Source organism: Lolium rigidum, chromosome 3 (genome assembly GCF_022539505.1).
Source record: "Lolium rigidum isolate FL_2022 chromosome 3, APGP_CSIRO_Lrig_0.1, whole genome shotgun sequence".
Lineage (NCBI taxonomy): Eukaryota > Viridiplantae > Streptophyta > Magnoliopsida > Poales > Poaceae > Lolium > Lolium rigidum.
Genome location: NC_061510.1, coordinates 401,599,502 through 401,607,846, shown reverse-complemented (window position 1 = coordinate 401,607,846; position 8,345 = coordinate 401,599,502). Strand labels below are relative to the sequence as shown.

The window sequence follows — 8,345 nt, the reverse complement described above, 5'->3', positions numbered from 1 at the left end:
TGTAGCGATTGACAACTAATCGTTCATAAATAACTACAGACAGATTATTGAATCACCTGAGGTAATTATCGTCTACCAATGGATTGATCATGTCATTGCTAGAGAAAATGCAGCTGCTAGCTTTGTTCCCCGCAAGACTGCATCAGGCATTAGTGCATGTGGCCATCACGGATAAATTTATAACTCTTTAGGCTGAACACGTGAGTTTCGTACCAGGCTGAACATTCGTAAATCTGAAGTGAAAGGAAGAGAGCACATAAAATGTATTCTTGAAACAGAAAAACGGCATAAATCAGTATCTTCATCCTTGAACTTCCAATCTCCGTCATAGGCGTTTCTGAAAATAAAATGCAAATTCCATTACCTCTGCTTCTAGAAATGAAACCTCAACATCAAACACAACAGCAGTCAAACTGCTAGCTGCAAACAAAAAGAAGAATGAAATGTACCTGTATTATACGTGGGCAGCTATTAAAACTAAAGGAGTTACTTTTGGAATGAGAAATCAGAGCATTAATAAAGTCCACGGTCAAGGCTTTTATTTGAGCCGGCTATTGGATCCACCATCTGAACAAATTTCCAGGTATCTAATCTACAATAGGAGCATTCAGAATTTCAGATCAACACTGCTATGAGTACCGAAGAGATAACCAGAAACAGAGCACCACTTTTAGCCTTTTCTTAGAACGTCCCAGTAGCTTTTTGCATCAGCGTTGTTTGCAATCAAATGGAAATAAATCAAAAAGAACGCATGAGAAGTGCAGGAAAAGATGAACGATGGTCCAGTAATCAAGGAGCATCAAAGGTTGAAGATAGAGAACATACCAAGAGAATGATCTATCGCCCGCCCCGTGAAGGCCTATCATGCCTTTCTTTCTGACGCATCCGGCAGCTCTGTAGCTCGCCGTCGTTGAGGCGGTCCAGGCATGCAGGATGAACGTCCAATGACTGGAGCCGGCAGCTCGCCGTTGTTGAGGCGCGCAAGACTAAGAGGCGGTAGAAAAGCAACGGCGTCATCACGTGACACCAGGACTCCAGGAGGAGGGAGACGTACGTAATCCTCAATCGCAGACACAGTCACAAAGAGAAGATAAGTGCATCGATGCTCATGCTCGGAGGTCCGCCACCGTTGCCCCATCTTGGTCGTCCCCGTTGGCCACCAGGGCCACGCTCGGTGGTTCGCTACCTACCCTGCCCTTCGCTCTCGTCCCCGCCTCGGCTTGAACCCCCGCCTTGGCTGCTCTCCGTGGCGAGGTCGTTGTCCCGGCCGGCCACGGGAACGAGCGCAACCATGCGTGTATGCTCCCGCATCCCTTGTCCGTGATGTGCTCCGAGGTCACCGGGAGGAGGGGCACCGGAAGCGTCGGAAGACCGGCCGGAGGTGGGAAGGGCGCTACTGGATAGGGATAGACGGGAGAAAGGCGCACACGAGAGAGATCTGAGGAGATTTCCTCCGAAGGGGGAGTGATGGTTGTGAGAATTGTTTTCTTTAGGTAAGGAAAGATATTTCTTAATTAATTTCTGTTAATTATCTGTGATTGATGATTGATACTACAAAGGAAAGCCAGGATGACTTACCATGAAATTGGATCGCGTGAATAGAAAAGTAGATTGGATGGATGGATTTTGAGCGGAAAGGTGAGATTATATTGGATGGACAGGATGCTCCGAATCTCCTACACCAAACGCGTTGTACGACCTACGACCAACTCCAATATAATAGTAAAGATAATAAAGATATGAGAATTCACTGATTTCGAGTTTTCCAAATCTCAAACCGAGGCCCAATAATCCGGATTCGAGTGTCGGGCTATGGGGCCGGACTGGCCATAGATGTTGATAACTCGTGTAGATTTGGAAGAAATCTTACCGAAAAGAAACAGATGTTTTTTGTTCCATAATTGGTGGAAGATGTAACTATTTTTGTTTAATAATAAAGGTTACTAATTGTTTCAAAAAAAAAAAAGACTATTGCGGACATCTGTGAGACCGAGACGATTTAGCCCTCGATCATCAACTTGTAATCCAAGCCACAGCCACCCACGTCCGCCGCCGGAAACCCATCGACTGTTGAACACGATGCCCGCGCAGTCGCCGTTTCCGGACGCGGAGCGCGTCCTGGAGGACGTGCGCAGCGGAGCCATCGGCAGCGCCGTGGTCGACACCGTCTACTGCTTCCTCAAGGGAATATACTGCTCGCCGAGCGGCCACCGCCTGGCCGGCGGGGTGCAGGAGGTGGCCACGAGCGCGCCGGACATCGCCTGCGATGCGGCCAAGTACGGCGTCCAGAACGCCATTAAGCAGGCCGTGGCCCGCGGGCGCCGGAGGGAGGACCGGTGGAACTCCGTGGTGGCCTACGGAAGCGCCGCCGCCCTCTTCTCCATGCACGTGGTCGGGCCAATCACTGCCGTCAGCTACGGGCTAAACTCGGTGGCCGAGGATGCAGCCATCCGTGCCTTTAGTCAATTGTTCCGACTAGACCATCGCTGCAGACTCCCCGAGCCGCCTGCTCGCTATGCGGCGGCGTTCCCGGGGTTCCCGGTGCAAACAATTGTGGTCGAGGAGGTCTCGGTCCACGAATCTGGCCATGATCACTGTTAGTTATTGCTGATTCTCATGTTGCGCGTCTACTTCTTGACACATATATTGCCATTGTTCTAGGGAGTAAAAGTGCACTGAATTTTTGAAAGTATTCTTTTGTTTGTTTTGGAACAAAAATTGCAGATTGGGAACTGAGTATCCTTCCAAAATTTTCAAACTATAATCTAATTTACCAACATAGACTATAAATTCTTCCATAATATATTAGTTTGTAATTACAAATTACAAGTTCTACTCCCTCCGGTCAGAATTAATTGTCATGGTTTAATTGAGGCTAGAGGTAGTTTTTTCTTGAATCCTATGTATCTAGACTCATTTCAGTGTGTCTATTTCATTTTGTATCATTTCAATCGTACTTAGTCCATATTAAAATATCTAAATATCTTATAATTCAGAAAGGTTATACGAAGTATAATAAGCAGGGTTAGGCAATCTTCTCTTTTGCTCCAGTTGCAACCCAACCAAATAACCGCCATGTGAGGGACTGCATTATGAATGTTCTTCCTAGCTAGATCTCACTAGTACATATCGGGCCTATTAAAGCCCCAGCCCCGTGACACACGAAAAACCCTTCCGTTTGCTCTACGGCCAAACATTTACCGCCAAAAAGTGTAACGTCTGCGTACGTAGTATGGGCCGGTCCGCAGCACGTGAACAAAGCAAACGGCCTACAGAGTATGCGAATATGCGCAGATGGTTGCCGGTGTGCCTTACTCCTGGACTCGCACACTATTTTATTCTCAATAATTGTGTGCACAACTTTTGAGGTCAAATTATCCTTTCGTGAATTCTTATGGGCTACCGAAACTTTTTTAGTTAATTATTTACTTTGTTTCAATGAGCCATCAGACTACCATGTTAATAAATTTTGATATAATAAAGCAGGTGGCACACGATTGGTAATTCAGAATCGTATGTGACGTTCTAGTTGGCACATATACGTCTCATTGTCATTGTGAGTATCATTTAACCCTGGTTGGGATTATAACTTCATGCTAGGTCAAAGTTTAGGGTTTAAAATAGACTAGATCAGCAATATCAGAGTGTCAATTTCATGGATTGGGAGTTGACGATTTCATTTAGGGAAGCGACACGAAGGCCAGGTATTTTTATTGCCCCTATGTATGTGTGGCCTATGAGAAATATAATTATCTTTTTGTCGGAAATTCAATTCGGCCCCGGTCTCTCTACCAAAAAATTATATTTCGAAATGTTAAGAAAGTTTGACAAAAATTTCTACATGTACATCCCCACAATATATATATGTTCGTCTAGTTTCACGAGTAACCAATATTTTTTGTGATCTATGTAAAAGAAAGAAATTTTATTTTCTCAAAAGCCTTATTTTTAGCAATTAATTTTGTCTTTTTTACACACACCACATGATAATTCGATTTTTCATGAAACTATTTTGTGAGCATGTATCAAGTGAAGATGTACGTGCAAATTTTTTGTTTTAACTTTTTGAAATTGTAAAATATATGTAACATGCATTTTAAAATCAAGGGAGCATATGCTTCCATGTGCCAAAACAACACTCCTTCTTTTTACGATGTATATTTTTAAAACAAATAAAAAAATGAGTAAAATTCTACCTTCGGTGTGGAAAATATGCTATGATTTTGAGAAAAAAATGAACTTTAGTTGTCTGTGCATTGCTAGATCAGATAGCTTGCTTGATCCGATAGCTTGAAGCTATTACAATCACTCAAAATATTTTTTAAATCTATTTTTACTTATCTTTAGCTTCTGCTTATCATCCTCATTTACTTAGTACCGCAGTTCTTCCAGTCCCACGCCCTGTTATGTCTAGTTCATGCCCATTTAGAGAAGAGTGCACAAGGGATGTTCATCCCAATACATGGGCCTACCAAGTGTGAAATAGATAAAATCAGGTTCATAGAATAGGGAGGACGACTACATTGTTTGTCACTCGATGCTTTTTGTTAAATAGATAAATATTTCAAATATGAGGTATGAACTAACTGCTTTTGTTCAGCAACTCAATGCTTTTTTGTTAAAATGGTTATTGTGCAAGCTATCTATCAACTGGCAAATCCTAAGATGCAGAATTTGTGTCTTTTCTAGGTGGTTTGAATAACCACTTTCTCTCAATGTAGTTCCTGGAATGCAACCGTCGGCGTAAACTCAGATACTTCAGCAAGGAGAACTTGGTCCATGCCGAGCTTGCCGAGGGACATGCAGAAGAAGAGACCTGAATGATAAATGAAGGCCACTCTTCTCCTGTCTTCCTTTTTAGGGACTGTGTGTAATCCCATAGATACCAACAGTGTGCAGTTTCAGCTTGTCTCATGGCATGTTTACAGGATCTTTATTTTTATGCTTTCCTAGTGCCTATGAGTTTCTTCAGATAGTTCTTGTTATTGATCTAGCTGGCATGCATGATCCTAGCTTTTAGATTTGGGGAGTAGGTTTGTAAGACCTGGTCTTGAATATTCCAAGATTAATTGAACACACTTGATGTAGAACTGTTTGGTAAAAAAATCACATAACAAATTATCACTTACATTTCTACAAGTCTATTCATGTTTCTTAGTTAGCTTTCTTCATTTTAATACAGGTTTCCCCCACTTCTCAGTCTGCATTAGTTTCAGCTTTGTTTGTAGTTGAACACGGTTTATTCAGAGTTCATTTCATGTTTATTCTCTCTTTGTGCAGTTATGAGTTTATAGATTTCACTTTAGTTCAGCTCCTCTTCATTCTATTCATCTTCATTCTGTTCATGTTTCTCAGTTTGCATTCTCAGTTTTGTTCTTCTTCATTTTTATAAGTTTTTTCAGTCTTTTCTATCAGTCTCCTCATTCATGTTATCTTATAATTTTCTCGGATTAAAAATATTTCTGTAGTCATTTTTTAATTTTTTAATATTCTCATTTCCTCAATTCAGTCTTTAATCTTCATTTTATTCACTTCAGTCTGTATATCAGTTCTTATTCTTCATTTTTAGTTTTCATTCTTCAAGGTATCTTTTCAGCCCTTAGTTTCAAGTTTATTTCTTTCTTCAGTTCACCATTATTTTTCTTCAGTTATCAATCTGTCAAAATCAGTTCTTATTCTTCAGTCTCTGTTGTTGATCAGTTCTCATTCTTCATTTTTTCAGTAAAATGTAAATAAGTTTACTATCTTTTAATTAATTCAGTATTTCATTTTTTAGCTCAGTGCCTCAGTCTTCATTTTACTTTTTCATTTACTCATCTATGAGTTTCTCATTACTTCAGTTTAGCCCTTAGTCTACATTTTGTTGGAGGGAAAGGATCAGAAAAGGTTGATGTCGAAAACTGTTTGGCTTTCTTGTACGTTGCGCTCTTTGTCTTGTCTGGTGGTTTGATAAGATCTCCCATCGTGTAAATTTGATTGCTCAACAACATTGAAATTTCAAATATTCATGATATAAATAGCAACGTATAAAATGGAAACTAGGAAACTGCCATTGACATGTGAGATGTATTCACTTATTCATGACCATACTTTTCTCTAGTGTGGTCCTTTACCACAAAACTGTTTGACATTACATGTATTTATAGCTGGTACTCCGGTTAATTGTTCGGCAAATAGCTTTTGTATTGAGGTTCTTCTGTAGTTCAGATCAACCACATTTTTTGTGTGCTTATAATTGATTTGGTCTGAATATATACTGATATACTGGAGCACTTCTATTTTTGTAGTATGGCCTTAACTGCACTACGCATTGAGCCAAATTTTGCGATGCCCTACTCAGCTAAAGTGGATGAGGTGTGTGCTATGTAAAATTTCAGGTGTGCGTTAAAAGAATGGTAATGTTTTCTTAGAATATTTTGTAACTGCAGTGCTTTGACAAGAGGACTTATATGCAGGGCTCTTTCCGTTGTTTGGACCAATTTCTTGGTGGCCACGTTGGTCATGTCGCTCACAATTCCACCAGCAATGGTTGCTGACATGGTCACCCATTGTCGACATTGGTTTTCTCCGGTAACTAATTCTTCGCACCTCATATTAGCTAATTGCAGGTTTGTGGAAAAATATAGTTCTGACCACTATTGATGCACTAATTCCACAACTTGTTTTCCTTCCTCTGTTCAACGAAGCGCATGTCTTGTTTAGATATCAATCTGATTTCGTCTTTGTTGCTATGCTTAGAGGGTTCCTTACCATGTTATGATCATTTTCTTTATTCTTTTATCACAACTCATTTTCTCCATGTTTTCTTCTCTTCTATAATCTCGGGATATATGCCATGTTCTAATATTGATCTCATTCTTTGGTCCTTATCAGCTCAGTCACTCTTTTTTTAGAGTTTCATACACCAGTTTTGCATTCTCTTTCTCTCATTTTTAGTCAATCAGTTTCTTAGTTTATCTTAAGCGATTTTCTCACAATTTATCTTTAGCAAATCTTATTTTCTTCAGTCATTCTCCATTTCTTTTGTTTTCCAGATTCTCCATTTCATGTACCACAACAAAGATTGTTTTACAAACGAACATCGTATTTGATTTTGTACCAGTGAGATACGCCACATGCCTTTGAAAGTCTAATACATATTATTTAAGTATTAGGTTATGTCTTGTTAAAAGCCAAATATTTATCTCAATTCTCAAGTCCAAGTTTACCGAGGCATGATTTCGTTATCTCTGAATTTCTAACATATCAGCCTGCCGGCTTGTTGATATTAAATTCCGCAATATCGTTTAGGCACAATGAACATGCTGGGAGTCTTTTCACTGCGTGCATGCATGCCGACCTGCTCCAGGCCAAGTCCCCCGCTCTGTTTTGGACAGTGTGGTGCAACTGAAGACGACTAAGATGGGTGGTGATGGCGGACCACAGAGCGCTGCTCCGTGTCTCTTCACCACCCTAAAGCGCTGCTCCACCTCTCTTCACCGCCCTGGAGGTCTGTACCAGCTGTCGAACGACACAGTCGCAGGCGCGATCCTGTTGCTCCGCGTCCACCCGTGATGCTCTGTGCCTGTCCTGTTCTTCTAGCTGGGAGCAGAGTAGCTGTTGCGTTTGTATTTTGAGGTATAGTCCACCGCGATGTGCCGTGTGCGTGTGGAAGCTGCGGAAGCTTCATCCTTCCTCCCTCTGGGTTTGCGAGCAAGTGCTCGGTTGGCGCGTCGGGAAGGTGTGATCATGGGGCATGCCCCTGTTTTCTAAATGTTTGGCGCGTTGGAAAGGTGGGGTCATGGGGCAGGCCCCTGTTTTCTAAATGATTGTTTGTGACATTCAGGTGATTCCAATTGACTACGTATATCCATGTATGTCATTGCCTAGCTATCTAACATTATATCTACTCCACTATATATACATACCAGAGAGTTAGGATGCTTCAAAACCAGTTCGAAAAATACAGTTGTGGAGGAAGTGGTTATTTGCTGGAGAAGATGGCGTGCGAGTTGGTGAATGATGCCTTTTTTTAGCTACAACCTGTTGTAACCCAAGCTTAGATCCAAAGCAGAGCCGTTGGAACTCAGTGTTAGACTGAGGAAAAGGAGGTTGAAAATGTGTATGTTCGGTGTAATTGAAAACAGACAGTTTTTTTCCTCATTACTTTGGTTTTTGAGTTATACAGTTGTCACCTTCTTATTGGTTTCAAAATGTGTTTGTTTCTGAATTAAGAAACAGATAGCTGCCCAATAGTCACTCCCAGATACATACTCTCGAAAAGAAAAAAAAATAAGTAAAAAGCCCAACCAGAAAACAGGTTTCTAGATCTACTGCTGCCCGGAGACCCGAGATGATTTACCCTC

The 8,345-nt window shown here is 41.2% G+C and overlaps 1 long non-coding RNA gene across 1 annotated transcript; it reads left to right on the top strand.

The window, feature by feature from the left end:
* Positions 1 to 6,272: 6,272 nt before the first annotated feature.
* Positions 6,273 to 7,396, top strand: LOC124700945. Its single transcript, XR_007001876.1, has 3 exons — positions 6,273 to 6,377; positions 6,456 to 6,608; positions 7,291 to 7,396. It is a non-coding gene; the product is annotated as an uncharacterized LOC124700945 (long non-coding RNA).
* Positions 7,397 to 8,345: the final 949 nt, after the last annotated feature.